Source organism: Schistocerca americana, chromosome X (genome assembly GCF_021461395.2).
Source record: "Schistocerca americana isolate TAMUIC-IGC-003095 chromosome X, iqSchAmer2.1, whole genome shotgun sequence".
Classification (NCBI taxonomy): domain Eukaryota; kingdom Metazoa; phylum Arthropoda; class Insecta; order Orthoptera; family Acrididae; genus Schistocerca; species Schistocerca americana.
Window position 1 is genome coordinate 720489265 of NC_060130.1, and position 17123 is coordinate 720506387.

The following is a 17123-nucleotide window of genomic DNA, read 5'->3' on the forward strand; positions in this document are numbered from 1 at the left end:
AATAATAAAGCGTTTTAAATCATCAAAAGCGATGAGCGGTAGCAGGCGCTTTCGATAAAGAACGGGGGAGTGCAGCGCCGCTGCTGTCGCCACGGCCGCTGCCAGTAGCCAGCAAATGGATCCCAGAGCTTTGTCGCATACGGCGTCCAGAGGAGGACAGTCTGCAGGAAATCTGCCGCAAAATCGTTACTGGATAAAATTTTGATATCGGTGTGTCACAAAGCGAAATAGATTGAATCTGCGCTACCATTACATTCACGTCTTCAGCATTCAGACAGAAGAGGCTATAAAAATATTTTATGCCAGCTGCTCTCGATCCACTGACATTATGAACAGAAACAACGCACGCTACCGCTAGACCACAGGCGTAATCAGCATAGAGTTTCTCTATCATGGGACAAGTTTTCCTCCAGGAAGTGCCGCAGTCTACAGTGTTGCCAGATTGTGCAGATAACCGGACTTAGAGAATTAGCGAGTTGGCCAGTTTTTTTGTCCCATGTCGCGATCGGCGCGGACTTAGCCTCTGAAGCGGCCGGCCGCCGGTCAAGTTTTATGTCAAAGAGTGTACATAGCTAAAACAAACAAACACAAATGTGCTTCCAAAATCCCTGTTTGCATGACATTTTTTGTAACAGAAATATTACTGAACAAACTTTATGTATACAACTGCGACCACCAGGTCTGAAAATATTAAATACTATTTTGTTTGTAATGGGGAACACACGGCTGTTTTCTGTTGACATTGGGTTTTGCATGTAAGACATGATGAGCAGTATTAGTTTGGGCTAACTCCAGCTACGCATTGCAAACACGAAAGTACCAATATCTGCCGAAATAGCAGAGGAAATGCTCCTCACAACTCTTAGGAGAGATATATGGTATATATCTTTGTATTTGAAGATTATCATGTCTATTGGCCTTTCATAATTATAATAATATTTTTTGTGTTTTTTTAAATATTTGACAAGATTAGGCATTTTTCCACCTGGCATAGAACCGCTAACAAAAGCTATTTATGGTTAGTTTTAGGTCCTCCACTCTTTGAAAAATTGTCAAATATCCGATTTACATTTCGATATATCAAAGCTATTAATTTTCGGTTTCAAAATTCAATAATACTCCGAATAAATCAATTTTAGAAGAAGACGTTGCGAATCTATATAAACAGTAAAGCCTAGTTTACATGACGACATTGGGTTGCGCCACTCGTTGCGTGGAATGAGTTGCACGCAAATGCTTTCATATTTGACTGTAGACACGGCGAAACCAATATACACTTCAGTTTCGTCGTTTTGTGGGTTCCTGAGTCGTGTCTGAAATGAAAGTTTTAGCAGCTGCACGTCTCATGAGTTGTGATGGAGTTAAAGCTTGTTGCGTGGAATCGCTGCATAAGAAAAAAATAAGAAACGTGTTTCGATTCGTGACTGGATGAAGAAAAGACGCCAGTTCGGTTGCTCAGCATCCTTGCTGGAATAATTTATAATGGAAGACCCAAGAAGTTCTTTTAATTACCTTAGAATGTCACCAGAACTGTTCACATTTCTTCTAAATAGAGTTAATTGTGCGATAAGGAATAAAGATACTGTAATGCATGAACCACTGCCACCAGAACTGAAATTACATATCATATTGCGTGCATTACAATCGAGAACACTCGGCATGCTATAAGATGCGGTTTTAGTTGCTGATGACACTTTTTCATTAACACCGATAATTATTGACATTAACTGTAACAGTTATTAACATTGACAGCAGTACTTATTCGAAGCAGACCGCATAAGAAGAGAATAGTTTGCAAACTACTCTCTTGAAGATAGATCTGTTCATTGGCAATATTCCAAAATTCAAACACATGTCAATGTGGAGAACTGCTGCGACGTTTTAAATAGATAAATATTCAATAATGAATGCACCTTCTTGATTTCTCTAGCCTTCCCTCCTGTCAACAATATCCCCTAAAAAAAAACAGGAGAGAGAGAGAGAGAGAAGAGTCGGCCAATTCGAACGATGAGATTTTAGTCTTGTAGGCGAGAGCATTTCCACATCTAGAATTACATTTGCTTGAATTTTTCTTAATTCAGTTGTATATGTGCTCCTAATTCAATAAATTTTGCCCTCAAGCTCAGATATTGTCAAACTATCTGTGTTCTGATCGCACGTGATTGTCTCAGTAGCAGGAATATGTTGCTTACTTTTGTAATCACATCACTGAAATCCCACAAACACCTATGCAAAGCACAGACCCCCAAAAAAGCGAACACTATTCTCCGTTCCCCACTTCATATTTCAGTTTGTCTACACTCTGCGAACACACATAACCTCAAAACTCATGCAACTAGTCTCGCCAAAGTCGCAACACGCCGAAAGTGTTTTTAGTTTCACCGATGAGTTGCGCAAACGCGCGGCGCGCATGCGCAGTGCCGGTGCCTGCAACCTAGTGTCGTGTAAAATAGGCTTAATGCATCATATTCTCTGAATGACAAATAAAGTGTATTAGAGAATTTGAAGAAGGACGTTATTCCACCAGGCTGTGTTTAAAATATTTTGTTTGTACTACTGTGGTAACACCGGTTCCCGTCATATGGCAGAAGTTAGGCACTGTCGGGCTTGGCTGGCACTTGGATGGGTAGCCGTCCGGTCTGTTGAGCGCTGTTGGCAAGCAATTGAGGAGTTCCTTGATTGGGAAGTAGCGGCTGCTGTCAACAAAATTGACAACGGCCGGGAGAGCGGTGTGCTGACCACATGCCCCTCTCTATCCGCATCCAGTGTCGCCTGCCAGTTTCGGGTACTGCCCACCTTCAAGTGCATCTAAACACCATAATAACGCATTATAAATAAAGAGAGCTAAAACACGGAAGTCATACAACTACATTGGATGTAGGGTTAAACAAACAAAGTTGGTACCAATAGTACAAAATGTTGATACATCGTTGTCGTTTCATTAAAAATTGCTTGCCATGCACATCTGTGCAGAGTTCAGTCATCAGCGATCATCATCTAAGATATAAAGTGCATGACACGAAAGTGCTTTCGAGAATTGCGCTATATACACTTCTTCATGCAACTATCATATGTGCATGACTGCAATGGTATTTATACTATCAGTCAGAGAATAAAAATGAAATTTAGTCGTGGCAGCGTTGCGCTATATTTGGATCCTCTGGTTGACTGACGTCCCAGTTGCACACACGAGCGCTACTACACTGATTCGCTCGATTTCTCGCCGTTTCCGAGTGAGGAACAGGTGGTACCCGTGCTGTGGTTGGAGAGTTGGAGAGTTGGAGAGTATTCACTGTGGCTGATTTCTGAGTTTTGGGGAGAGAGTGCACCAGCAATTTACCTTATGGAATTTTATCGCCGTATGCAGTTTGGGTGTTGGCGGCCGGAACAGAGCTTTGAATGATGGCATATGGAGTACCAATGAAGAAATGGTGCCTATTATGTTTATTCTCTCAGTGAACCACACCTTTGGAAAAAATAGTTCAAATGTGTGTGAAATCTAATGGGACTTAACTGCTAAGGTCATCAGTCCCTAAGCTTACACACTACTTAACCTAAATTACCCTAAGGACAAACACACACACCCTTGCCCGAGGGAGGACTCGAACCTCCGCCAGGACCAGCCGCACAGTCTAAGACTGCACCGCCTGAGACCACTCGGCTAATCCCGCGCGGCTTCACGTTTGGAGTTTAGAAGATAGTTTTCTTGCAATTACTGTAATCTATTTGAAACCGCGAGTGTAACTTTGCTGATTTGCTTAGTGATTTCTATTAACGTGTGTATAAGAAGTGTTGGTCTGTTAGATCTCTGAGTTAGTCTCAGGTTACATTAATGTTTACTTAGACGGACTACTGACTGAGGTGGTAAATGTGTTCTGCTCCGATTCTCCTGGCAGCATTTAATGTGCACTGGTGTTCGATTTGTTGTTCCTTAGCTTTAAGACATTCCTTATATGTTTTAAGTTGTGAATAATGTTGAATCAGCTTTTGATTTTTTAAACTAATGTTCTCTTAAATTTGTTTTAGAAGGGGTTTAAATCTTGAGTGTCTACTGTGCTGGCGTACAGCTTCGCCAGCACACTAATTGGCGCTAGGAAACGTTGTATAACAGGCGCTGAACTAAGCGCGCCTATGACAGGAGAAGACGAAGAAGACACGCCCACATGCTACGCGCCAATAACGGTCCTCTGGGCAGCATGCATATAGGTTGCCACCACCGACCGAGCTGGTGGTTTTAAGAATCGCCAACTGTGTTTTTTAACTTTCTGGTGACTTTTTTAGCTGTCCCCCATGAACGTCTCCGTGTCAGTCTATTTTTTACCTCCATTTTCTCCCGTTACTCTGTTTTATGCTCCCCCTTTTTATCGCCTTATGTATGTAACATTTTATTCTTATTTTAGTTGCAGCGACGGATTGTGCCGCTGACAGCCCTCCCTGCTCATATGGGGCAGGGGAATGAAATCACAATAAAGAAAAAAACCGAGCTGGTTCAATCAATCGCAATCTCAATCCCTCAGTACGTCGCATCGGGACTCAGTTCGCATTGCACCTCCATATGTCGCACTGTACTCTAGTCTTCCACAGAGGTAGTCGTCACCTCGCACCTTGGCTAGCTGTGAGAGAACGTTAGTCATTGCATATAGTTATGATATGGACACGGACAAGATTCAAGAATTAGTACATGTTATTTGATTGCCGTTAACCACAGGACTTCAGATTGGACATATTGAAGTTAAATACTCAATTGGTTCCTGTGATAAAGTGCATTTTAACCATTTTGTGTTGTAGTGAGAGGAAAGCGGCCTCCCACCTACCACGCCACACTCTCCTCATGCAGCTATAAACCAAAAAACATTACATGAGGGCACAGCCACAACATCTGCAACCTCAATCTTATCTGTAAATGTTAATCCTAAAGTCCGCGCAAGGTGAGTAAAATTGCGTCTGTTATTCTGAAATTTCAAAAGAGCGTTCGATGTCTGTTGGTAAATCTTCTGTAGATTAGCAAAAGTGCCTTATCATTTTATATTAGCAGTTTCACTAGTTCAGTAATTAAAATTTCTGCTTATAATTTAAAGGTTTCAGCCTTATTCACTTAATTAATGTATTTGCTTAGCGAACGTTACGTTACTTTAAACACTTTGTTAAGTCTTGAAAGACCTGAACACACTATTGCCGGAGCTCTTGACGTAAGTATCGTAATGTGTATGCTATTTGTTGTCAATTTTGGCTTATGAGCCGTGACATCGTAACTGACGCGGCGCTTGCCCACGTGTACGCACTCCAGTATTTCTGCCTGTCCATATACCCGGTTGGCGTCTCCGGAGACCGTTAGTTCTCGCTGGAGTTTTGATTGCAGCTGCAGCTGCTAAATAAGTTAAGTTTTCCGTATATTCTATTTTATGGGTGGTTTTAAGTAACTGCCTTTTCGAGCTTGCCCTATCTTCTGATCTAATGTAACGAAGCTAACAATCTATTTTCTGACCTTGAGTTTACGAGCATTTTCTGTACTTAAATTTTTGAACGTTTAAATTCCATCTGTAATTCACTGATCATGATAGCTTGGTCTAACTTGGTTGCACACTTCTTGCGAGATTACCAGACATAAAGTTGTAAATTTGCCCTCTTTCTCTGAGGGTTGATTCTTGCTCTTTGTTGTTGTGTAATTTAATTTAGGAACCTTTACTTAACTCCATGTTTGTACTTGTGTGGGTTTTATTGAAGAGCCTTATGGCCGTTTAAAATTTTGGTTGACATTAACTTGTTGTCTGCTGAGTTTTAAGAGTGGCCCCTGCGGGGGTAATGGTGGTTCTGGTCTAGTTATCGTGATAAACAGTACTTATTCCAAGTATTGTTGTTTCTCCGTTTTAAATTTGCTTGTGTAAGTGAAGCTTGTTGTTCATTTTGGTATTTCTCTTGTCTTAGAGACTGCTTATCTAACAGAAACTTGCTGTTCATTAATATATATGCTGTGCAAGAGAAAATTACGGTTTTAATTATTATTCTGATTCTTGCCATATTTTGAAGTAAATTTGTGATTTCTTAAGAAAAAGTGATCTGCTCAGCCTGGGTTCGCCCTTCCATGTCTCCTATCCTTTGTGCATCCTATGTTCGCACATTTCAAAAAGAATTTTACTGTACTGTGCATATGATTTCATCAGAGTGTATAATAGAATCAAGTTTAATGCTGAGGTTACACACGTTAGCTCTAGACATGTTGGTGTAGGACACAGTAGAAGAGACCTAAAATATTACGCAATCATCACATGCGACGTTGTAGCGAGAAATACAATACACAATCCAGTACCAATAGGTTTGAGTTCAGAGAATAATCGCCTGTTGTTTAGTTCTATTTGCTAGCTGAGAATACTATCAGGATGACTGGGACTCATTGAGACTGTGGAGTCCAACCCAAAAAATGATCGATGTATTAGGAAAGACAGTGTCAGCGTCCATCCATTGTTTTTTTTAAATATCGTAAGTAGGCTGTTTAGGTTTTTATATTGGTAACGCCACGTAGCGCTCTGTATGAAAATCACTGGCTGTGCTGTGTGCAGTCTGTGGCTGGGTGGCATTGTTGGAATTTGCTATTATAGTGTTGGGCAGTTGGCTGTTAACAGCGCGTAACGTTGCGCAGTTGGAGGTGAGCCGCCAGCAGTGGTGGATGTGGGGAGAGAGATGGCGGAATTTTGAGAGCGGACGATCTGGACGTGTGTCCATCAGAAAGAGTAAATTTGTAATATTGGATATCATGGACTGATATGTATATGTATATATATAATCACTTTTGAACACTATTAAGGTAAATACATTGTTTGTTCCCTATCAAAATCTTTCATTTGCTGACTATGCCTATCAGTAGTTAGTGCCTTCAGTAGTTTGAATCTTCTATTTAGCTGGCAGTAGTGGCGCTCGGTGTATTGCAGTAGTTCGAGTAACGAAGATTTTTGTGAGGTAAGTGATTTGTGAAACGTATAGGTTAATGTTAGTCAGGGCCATTCTTTTGTAAGGATTTTTGAAAGTCAGATTGCGTTGCGCTAAAAATATTGTGCGTCAGTTTAGTGTTGAACAGAATAGGTAAAGGGCGAAATGTCTGAGTACGTTCAGTTTTGCTCAGCTGTTTGAAAATCAATAACGTAAGGGGTTTACCAGCACAGTAATTCATGAATTTTTCTAAGGGGACATTACATACGCCGACCCTTAGCCGAGGATACCTCACTGGAATCTTCTGATTTTTTTTTTTTGTGGTTTGTGTAATTAGTGTAGCTATTGTTTATTGCTAGCGCGTAATTATAGAGAGAATTTCCTTTGTAGTTGTAGTTTTTCATTGTTGGACAGTAAAACAGCTGTGGCATGCATGTACATTTGCACCAAGTATTTCGCAGCTGCACTAGCAATTAACGTGATATTATTTTAAGTGCTACGTTAATGTGTTTTCTTACTTTTGCTCTTCAAATTGTGCTCTTCTTGTTATCGTGTGAAATACGTGATAATTATGGCATGTGTAAAACGTAACACTAGGCTCCAAAGTAAACTGAGAAATGACAGTGAAGACGAAAGCTGTGTGTTACCGCCACCATGTAATGAATTAACTAATGTTCAAAGTAGTAATTTTGTAATTGTGCATAGGAAAATGGAGCGGGCTGCAAATAATGGTGTAAACAGTGAAACAATTAGGGAACAGGGAAGCATTATCGATCGATCGGTCGGCAACAGCTCGCCTCAGGAATCCGAAATGACAGGACACAATCTTTCAAATACTGTAGATTCAGGTTTTGCGTCCTCACCGTTTTCTCAAATAAGGCAAGGCACATTTTCTGCTTTTCAAAATGCGAATATTGCCGGTTCTAATGCACTGCTGAATAGCACTGAGGAACATGTTTCAGACACCAGTGTAGTGTTATTACAGTTAATGCAACAAATGGGACAAAGGCTACAAACGTTAGACACAACACTTGAACAAAATCAGAAATAAATGGGACAAAATCTTCAAAAGTTAGACACAATGGAACAATATCTTCAAAAGTTAGACACAATGGAACAAAATCAGAGACAAACACAGCAACAGCTTCAATAGTTAGACTCAATGGAACAAACGCTTGAACAAACACGTGAAGGTTTAACTGCTGCGTTACTTAAAATCGAATCGAAATGTCAAAAAGTCTGTAATGACGTAAAAACACAAATTTGTGAGCATTTTAAACCTATTTTTTCGCGTCATGAAAATGCATTACAGAATCACGAAGCAGCCATACAAGAACTGCAAACTATTGTTCATAAAAATCACGACACCTTGCAAGCTAAAATTGACTCAGTTGCATCTACCGATTCGGTTAAGCAACTTGCAAAAACTCAGGAAAACTTAAAGGACACAGTAGATGCGATTTCAACACAAATGGACACTCTGAAACTTGGTTCAGAAAAACACAATGAGGAAATCTGTTCACTATCGGAGAAAGTAGCCGAACTTTCGGATCAGTTCATTAACTTATCTACAAAGGTAGATGATGATCTGAATGACACAAGACCCGTAGCCTTCACTGACACAAAAGAGTATGAACAAATTAGAAAATTCAAACAAAATCAAAATCAAATCAATACACAGTACAAAAGAGAAATCCGGGAAGCACAAGAATTACATATTCCAGAGGACACTCGCGCTCCAATACAGGGAGAGGGACATAGAAATACGGAACAGCCACAAAATAATAACACAGGGCACTTCGGAAATTATGAAAGAAATTGGCAAGGTGCACCGAATTTTGAGATGTAACCGCCGAAACGCAGTAACAATGACCGATATGTCACTCGCCGACATAATGATTTTGACTATAAGCTGTTTATTACTACACGTAAATTCAAAACATTTTAGAATTCCGGCAACGACATTCATCCACAAGCGTGGGTTCATCAATTCTCTCATTGTTTTCCTCCCAACTGGTCATTAGAGCACAGATTAGAATTTATGTGTGGCTATTTAGAGAATGAATCAGCTGTAAGAATGCGATCGGTCATTCACGATTATGGAAATCCACTACTTCCATGTGCGTTTTCTTTTACTGCTCAGACTTTGTGCATAAAATTGTAATTAATACTGTGATGAATGATCAGGACTGTCTTTATGGACTGTGAGAAAATCTTTGCTTTGACCAACAGTTTATCAATAAGTGTGTGCAATTGATTTCTTTGTTATTGTGATTATGAAACTTTTTTCAAATCTGTATTGGCCACTGCTCAAAACAATTTGTAAAATTTTTTTGTGGGGAGCATTGGGGCTATGTAAGTAGGCTGTTTAGGTTGCTATATTGGTAACGCCACGTAGCGCTCTGTATGAAAATCACTGGCTGTGCTGTGTGCAGTCTGTGGCTGGGTGGCATTGTTGGAATTTGCTATTATAGTGTTGGGCAGTTGACTGTTAACAGCGCGTAACGTTGCGCAGTTGGAGGTGAGCCGCCAGCAGTGGTGGATGTAGGGAGAGAGATGGCGGAATTTTGAGAGCTGACGATCTGGACGTGTGTCCATCAGAAAGAGTATATTTGTAATATTGGATATCATGGACTGATATATATATTATCACTTTTGAACACTATTAAGGTAAATGCATTGTTTGTTCTCTATCAAAATCTTTCTTTTGCTAACTGTGCCTATCAGTAGTTAGTGCCTTCAGTAGTTTGAATCTTTTATTTAGCTGGCAGTAGTGGAGCTCGGTGTATTGCAGTAGTTCGAGTAACGAAGATTTTTGTGAGGTAAGTGATTTGTGAAACGTATAGGTTAATGTTAGTCAGGGCCATTCTTTTGTAGGGATTTTTGAAAGTCAGACTGCGTTGCGCTAAAAATATTGTGTGTCACTTTAGTGAATGTCTGAGTACGCTCAGTTTTGCTCAACTGTTTGAAAATCAAATAATGTAAGAGGTTTATCTGCACAGTAATAAGCCCGCATCTCGTGGTCGTGCGGTAGCGTTGTCCCTTCCCACGCCCGGGATCCCGGGTTCGATTCCCGGCGGGGTCAGGGATTTTCTCTGCCTCGTGATGGCTGGGTGTTGTGTGATGTCCTTAGGTTAGTTAGGTTTAAGTAGTTCTAAGTTCTAGGGGACTGATGACCTAAGATGTTAAGTCCCATAGTGCTCAGAGCCATTTTGCACAGTAATTCATTAATTTTTCTAGGGGGACGTTACAATATAATTGGCCACCTCATTCATTTCGACGTAGATTCTTGTGATATCACAGCAGGCAGCGACACATTTACCAGAAGCTTAGATTTACTCGCCGGTTAATCGAATCTGCTTACTACCTATACTGCAGCCAAATGAATGCCATCTCAGTTTGCTCTGGCCGGCTCTACGTCGGTACTGGAGGTAACCGGAGCAGACTAGTCGGAACTCCGATTTACTCACTGATTAACGGGATCCACTGAGCAGGTCTGCTGCTAAGGAAGATTGAGTTATAGTCAACACCGCCACGGGGTACCGTTACATTCCTGCTGGCGCACTTGGCGTAAAAAGTTGTTATTGCTTAAAAAATGCAAATTAATTACTTGGTTTGCCTTCAAACACAAACATGAAAGTGAATTTTGCTTTGATTTACAGTGGACGTCTTCATTAACATATCGCGCAGGTAGCTTTTCTTTAAATTTGTCACCTATAAGTCGAACAAGAGTACTTCATCTCTCCCAGCTTACAGCTAAGCAACCACGTTAATTTTTCATAGAATAAACTGTCACCGGCAACGTAACTTAACTTGGAATTCAGCCAGTACAGCACAGCTGAAATATCTTGCAGCAAATCGCAGTTTACATCGAGGATATGCAAACTATAAACAATGACTTCACAAAGAAGAGTCATTTCATAAATAAATTAATGTGAAAAGGAGTAAGATAATAAAGTTATTTTGGAAGTGTAGTAGTTGTCACTCTGAGTATTACGTCTCTTTAAGTTTTCTGTGTACGAAAAGGTTCACGTGATAAGAATATGGCAATGAGGTGGTAACCAAGTTGGTAAATATACCAATCATCATCAGCCGGTATTGCACTTTCCGATCCGTGTACATGCACAATAGAATTAATTTGGGAACACCTATATGTTTTTCAAATAAGTATTTCTAGTTCGATATCTTTCGGGATTTTTAAGTAAACTACAAAACATGATCTTTTCGAGAAATACAAATGTTTAAAAAGACATGAAAAAAATGTCCGTATTAGGTGAGTTACCGAATTATCTGAGCCTTCGCTGCACCAGCAAATGAAACTAAAGCCCTCCATTTTGCCCGACATAATCTTAGCAGTTAAAATAAAGAAATGTTAGCTAAGAACAAGAGATAAAAACTGCGGAGGTTTACATGGAAATATACTCACTGTTAGATTCATGTCTATCACAAAGCACCCGTAACGAAAACGTGCATAGCTTATGATGGAGCTTACAAATACATTATGTGATCAAATGTAGCGCTCCGCGGAACTCACGGACTTCGATCGTGGTCAGCTGATTTGGTGTCACTTGTGTCATACGTCAGTACGCAAGATTTCCACACTTATAAACATTCCTAGTTCCACTGTTTCCGATGTGATAGTGAAGTGGAAATGTGAAAGGACACGTACGGCACAAAAGCGTACAGGCCGACCTCGTCTACTGATTGACAGAGACCGCCGACAGTTGAAGAGGAGGCAGACATCTATCCAGACCATCACACAGGAATTCCAAACTGCATCAGGATCCACTGCAAGTACTATGACAGTTACTCGGGAGGTGCGAAAACTTGGATTTCATGGTCGAGCGGCTGCTCATAAGCCACACATCACTCCGGTAAATGCCAAACGACGCATCGCTTGGTGTAAGGAGCGTAAACATTGGATGATTGAGTAGTGGAAAAACGTTGTATGGAGTGACGAATCATGGTACACAATGTGGCGACCCGACGGCAGGGTGTCGTTACGGCGAACGCCCAGTGAACGTCATCTGCCAGCGTGTGTAGTGCCAACAGTAAAATTCGGAGGCGTGGTGTTAAGGTGTGGTCGTGTTTTTCATGGAGGGGGCTTGCACACCTTGTTGTTTTGCGTGGCACTATCACAGTACAGGCCTACATTGATGTTTGAACTACCGTCTTGCTTCCCACTGTTGAAGAGCAATTCGGGGATGACGATTGCATCTTTCAACACGATCGAGCACCTGTTCATAATGAACGGCCTGTGGCGGAATGGTTACATGACAGTCACATCCCTGTAATGGACTAGCCTGCACAGAGTCCTGACCTGAATCCTACAGAACACATTTTTGATGTTTTGCAACGCCGACTTCGTGCCAGGCTTCACCGACCGACATCGATACCTCTCCTCAGTGCAGCACTCCGTGAAAAATGGGCTGACATTCCCCAAGCAACCTTCTAGCAACTGATTGAACGTATGCCTGCGAGAGTGGAATCTGTCACCAAGGCTAAGGATGGGCCAACACCATATTGAATTCGAGCATTATCGATGGAGGGCACCACGAACTTGTAAGTCTTTTCAGCCACGTGTCCGGATACTTTTGATGACATAGTGTAGTTGAGATTCAGTATGAAAAATCCATTTGAGAGAACAATAGACAGTCATGGCATACCAATGAAACCATTAAGGGAAATAGCACAGCTCGAACGTCTAGGACAGAATGCAAACATGCTTAAAATATAACGTTATACTCGTCTGAACTTATATCAAAGCCATTCGCCTGTAAAATTGTGTGTGCAGCCGCTAGCGGCATCTATGCGTCATTGCACAAGCCTCACTGCGCTGTGGTCGTTCAAACAATACGAGTGAGACTGTAATTTTGTTCTGTTGTGAAGTACAAGTAATAACGGCACGCGAGAGTAAGCGGAAGCTATTTAACGGTGTGAAAGTTCTAAAGCTGCTGGGAGAAAACGTACGTCGAATTTACATAAAGATAAGAAGTAATTGGCGTGGAGAATACGCTGTTTGCGTGCATAGTACCTGATAATTTTGTTATGGCTTCTCTGGTGCTGTGCTACGGTATTGTGGCACAGGTTTTTACTACGTACTGAGTCGAAACATCTACCTGGAAATAAACAAAAAATTAACTATGTAACTTTATTTTTGCGTAATGATAATTAAAACTTTGTGACTGCTCCATGTAGTTCTTAAAATTTTCTGACGAATGCTTGTTAAATTATTTATTTTCTTGAACTGCAGTTTCTTTCGAGTTATGCTACAACGATGTACTAATCACTAAACCAGTCTAATTGTTATTATTATTGTTAATATTATATTGAAACAATTTGCATATTTTATAATTATTATTAAAATCTTAGGAATCTGAGGTATGTAGAATGTGGTGTGGGAAGCAAATTATAATGGGTGAGGTTGGGCGAAAATTGAAAAACATGTGAGAACCCTAGAAACCAATCCAGTATCCACACCTGTATTTTTCAAACTCGTTATGGCCACCTATGAAACACGGCGCATGAGTTTTAGCTGTGCTTTTGTCGCCTGCTACTTCTTATGTTCTTGGTGAAGTTTAGCAGCTGTTTTATAGTTAGTACTGAGAGCTTTTCTGTTTGCTCAATAGTCCTTCATTTCCCTGCAGGAACTCTATCTTGCGCTTCTCGGACCATTTCCTGGTCTCATTGTGGTTAACTGTTGTAAGGGATGTTAGGAAGAGACTGGTTTCAATAGCTAAATAGTAGCCACAACCGTTAGTAGTTGTTATTGTCGTTCCCGTCGTCATCGTCGCCAAGTGCTCGCACTTGCCCGCGAAAGGCAAAGGTCCCGAGTTCGGGTCTCGGTCCGGCACACAGTTTTAATCTGCCAGGAAGTTTCATATCAGCGCACACTCCGCTGCAGCGTGAAAATCTCATTCTGGAAACATCCCCAAGGCTGTGGCTAAGCCATGTCTCCGCAATATCCTTTCTTTCAGGAGTGCTAGTTCTGCAAGGTTCGCAGGAGAGCTTCCGTATAGTTTGGAAGGTAGGAGACGAGGTACTGGCAGAAGTACAGTTGTGAGGACGGGGCGTGAGTCGTGCTTGGGTAGCTCAGTTGGCAGAGCACTTGCCCGCGAATGGCAAAGGTCCCGAGTTCGGGTCTCGGTCCGGCACAAAGTTTTAATCTGCCAGGAAGTTACAAAAGTCCTGTTTCCCCTGGCCTTGGCTGAGTGTCAGAAATATATGAACTACTGCGTGCTCTCAATCAGTTTGTCACGAATATTCCGAAATAGGTGAAGATATCCGTCAAAGGTGATAATGGATTTCTGAAAGCGAATAACATTTTCTGCTAGCTGTATGTTGACTTCACTTCTGCAGTGAAACATTTCAGCTGTGAACCAAAGGACTTCTTACGAAAATCATATGACACCGTGTCCATTTAGTTTCTAGAAACATGTAAAACCGTCCAGAACAGTGTCAAATATTCCACAGTGTTGTAGAGTTTACCAGAACAATTTTAGCGACATAACCAGTAACAAAGCAAAACTCAGTGCTTCAAGCGAATAAAAAATTGATCGACGAATAGATACTTCACACGTATTGAAATACTACCGAATACCAGAAAGCGTATTGGTTAAAATAACGTGCTTCTAACAAATGAACAGCCGTCTGGGCGTTACAGGAGCGTATGAAAGCTTCTAATTCTAGCGAAAGATAATATGCAGAGGAAATATAGCTTGGTATAAAATACCGGGTGGTTATAATTAAAGTGCAGCTACTCATGGAAGTCCAATGTTGGCTGTAATTATTGTAAGGGCCCGAAACTTGGTAGATATGCTAATGCGTTAACGCGGAACCGATTTACGCTGGAAAACAAATTAGTTCCAATGGTGACAATCAGGCGCGAATCAGGCACAGTACACTGTTTGTATGACGATATAACGTCCACGATGAATAACCTGAGTAAACAGTGCGGCTATCGAGAAGAGAGACCATGCCCTGGTAGTGAAACTGTTTTATGTGAACGACAGTAATTACAGCGTCGCATTGAGAGATTATCGCCGACTGAAAGATCCAAGGAGAGCCCCGATGTCAATAATGGTTCAAAAAAGTGATAATGAAATTCGAAAACAGGGGTGACCTGGTGTGGTACCTGGAAGAGAAATGCGATTTATCCCGGTGGAAGTTATTGACGAGGTTGCTGTTGCTGTAACTGATCATACAGCACTTGCTCCTGTTAGTCCTAGTGCTCGTGCAATCTCACAGGAATTGTCCAGTCCATGGTCAACACTATGGAAAGTTTTGCGGTCTATTTTACACTGGTAACCGTACAAGATCCAGATGGCGCAGTAACTGAAACCTGATGCTCAGCAGCGACGTTCTGAATTTGCTCTTTGGTTTTTGGCAAGAATCGAAGTCGATGACATGTAGCCGGGCAATATTCTATGTAGTAACGAGGCATGTTTTACACTATAGTGTGCAGTGAATACACAGAACTGCCGCATTCGGCGCACTGTTAAATCTCGTATTGTGTACGAAGAGTCACTGTACTCGCTTATGTGTCTGTGTGGTGTGGATTCACGAGCATCTTTATTCTCGGTCCACTCTTCTATGAAGAGAATACAACCAGAGGGCCGGTCAGGTGTACTGTGACGTCTGCACATTGTCGAGACTTCCTTGTACAGCACCAAATTCCTGCATTGGAAGAGCGCAACTGTGCGAAAACCACTGTTTTTATGCAGAATGAGGCCACACCTCATGTCTCTCGCCTAGTGAAAGATCTGCTTAATGCAACTTTCCACGAACGTTTTATCTCCAGAAGTTTACCAAATGCATGGCCTGCGAACCTACCAAATTGGAATTCATGTGACTTCTGGCTCTGGGGTATTTGAAAGAACGCGTTTACCAGGGACACGTTCGGTCCCTACCTGATATGAACGCCAGCATACAGGAACACTGCTCAGATTCCGCCGGAACTGCTGCGAACAGTTGTTGAACAAGTTGTTTTACGAATGTAGCAGCTTGTCGACGTGCCTGGTGCTCATAGTGAACAAACTGTGTAAACGGTGGTTAATAATAAAATGAACATTGTGCTTTTCTCACTTGTTTGACCTGTTCAGTCCAAGTCCCGTTCCAAATCCATTACATATGAAAACATCTCTATACATCTTTCTTGGGTTCACACCACCAGAGTCGCACCGGGTGGCCAAAATTGGAACTAACTTCTTTCGTGCTTTCTGTTCCGCATTAACCCATTACAATATCTACCAACTTTAGCTGCCATACGCTAATAACATCTCAGACTTCACCTCTGTGACTAGCTGTGCTTTAACCATCATCACCCGGTAAGATGAATGTTGAAAAGAGGAATCAAAAATGACGATTCGGTATACAAACCCGATGTTACTGCGATTAAATTACAAATCGAATCAGAATTAGTGTTGTTATTGTGGTCTTCAGTCCAGAGACTCAGTGCATACTGCAAACTACGTCATTTTGAATCTGCTTAGTGTATTCATCTCTTGGTCTCCCTCTACGATTTTTACCCTCCACGCTGCCCACCAATACTAAATTGGTGATCCCTTGATGCCTCAGAACATGTCCTACCAACCGATCCCTTCTTCTAGTCAAGTTGTGCCACAAGCTTCTCTTCTCCCCAATTCTTTTCAATACCTCCTCATTAGTTATGTGCTCTACCCATCTAATCTTCAGCATTCTTCTGTAGCACCACATTTCAAAAGCTTCTATTCTCTTCTTGTCTAAACTATTTATCGTCCATGTTTCACTTCCATACATGGCTACACTCCATACAAATACTTTCAGAAACGACTTCCTAACACTTAAATCTATACTCGATGTTAACAAATTTATCGTCTTCAGAAACGCTTTCCGTCCCATTGCCAGTCTACATTTTATATCCTCTCTACTTTGACCATCATCAGTTATTTTGTTCCCCAAATAGCAAAACTCCTTTACTACTTTATGTGTCTCATTTCCTAATCTAATCCCCTCAGCATCACCCGATATAATTTGACTGCATTCCATTATCCTCATTTTGCTTTTGTTGATGTTCATCTTATATACTTCTTTCAAGACTCTGTCCATTCCGTTCAACTGCTCTTCCAAGTCCTTTGCTGTCTCTGACAGAATTACAATGTCATCGGCAAACCTCAAAGTTTTTACTTCTTCTCCATGAATTTTAATACCTACTCCGAATT